The sequence below is a fragment of the Elephantulus edwardii genome, unplaced genomic scaffold (assembly GCF_000299155.1).
Source record: "Elephantulus edwardii isolate Elephantulus edwardi_28Jun2011 unplaced genomic scaffold, EleEdw1.0 scaffold01330, whole genome shotgun sequence".
NCBI classification, from domain to species: Eukaryota; Metazoa; Chordata; class Mammalia; order Macroscelidea; family Macroscelididae; genus Elephantulus; species Elephantulus edwardii.
This window is the reverse complement of record NW_006401080.1, coordinates 1-1258: the sequence shown is the minus strand read 5'-3', so window position 1 is coordinate 1258 and position 1258 is coordinate 1. Positions and strand designations below refer to the sequence as shown.

At 49.1% G+C, this 1258-nt stretch overlaps 1 pseudogene; it reads left to right on the top strand.

The window, feature by feature from the left end:
* The window catches only part of LOC102868260, a 5507-nt pseudogene extending 4904 nt beyond the window's left edge, over positions 1 to 603 (top strand).
* Positions 604 to 1258: the final 655 nt, after the last annotated feature.

Below are 1258 nucleotides of genomic sequence, written 5' to 3'. Positions count from 1 at the left end.
GACAGACTAGGAAGAAGGATTGGCCACCCACTTCTGAAATAGCAGGCCTCTGAAAACCCTATGCACAACAGAACACACGCAGATTAACAGAAAGGGCAACCTAGGTAGAACTATCAAGTATGGAAAGCCCTCATTACTTGCCAAAAAAATTGAGGTGAGGATTCCAACTCCCCTGAACACAAGCGGGGTGCAGGTGACCTGCATGAAAGGCAAGACCAAGTACAAGGCCAGCGAGAACACCATCGCGTGGAAGATCAAGCGAATGGCGGGCATGAAGGAATCACAGAACAGAGCTGAGATTGAGCCTCTACCTACCAACGCCAGAAGAAATGGGCACAACCTCCCATTTCCATGAACTTTGTGGTGCCATTTGCACCTTCTGGCCTCAAGGTGCGCTACTTGAAGGTGTTTGAACCGAAGCTGAACTACAGCAACCATGATGTCATCAAATGGGTGTGCTACACTGGCTGCAGCCGCATCTATGAGGCCCACTGCCAGCTGCTCAGTGGCAGCTCGCCGGCCTCCCCACCCACTCTCGTCCTGCACATCAGTGTCTCCTCTCCTGCTTTGCTGCTTTCCCTTTGCACCAGTCCCTGTGTCTAGGTCTGGACCAACCCCACTGCGAGCGAGACTGGTGGGGCAGTCCCCGGGCTCCCCAGACAAGGGGCTTTCTGGGGCTCCTGCTCCTCCAGGCGTTGGCCCCAGCCCAGTCCAGGCTCTGTTCCGAGTTCTGTGACCAAAGCCAGGTGGGGCCCCTCTCCTCCCAACCCCTGTGGTCACACCTCTCTAGAGGGAGAGGGTTGGCTGCCCCTCACCTCAGAGCTTCCCCGAAGGCTAGTATTGGAACCCCACCCTCAGTCCCTACTCTGCTTTGGGAGAGTGTGAGCTTTATTTTGTACACATGGGACTTTCTCCTGTTATAAACCTAATAAACTCTGTAGAGCAGAAAAAAATGTGTTATATACAGAATAATATGCAGCTATACATTTAATATGATTTGTCATTACAAATAAATGTCAGGAGAATTTTAAGTATTCCTAGAACTATCTGAATGTAAATGGATACCAGGGTGTAGAAACGGCAAAGGAGGTTGAGTTTTCAAGTATGGAAATACAAAGGAAGAGGAACAGTTGTAAGCAGACACTGGAGATTGGGACATGGAATGTGAGAAACATGAATGTAGGAAAATTAGATATTGTTAAGGAAGAATTGGAACACATAAATATTGACATACTAGGCATTGGTGAAATGAGATGGA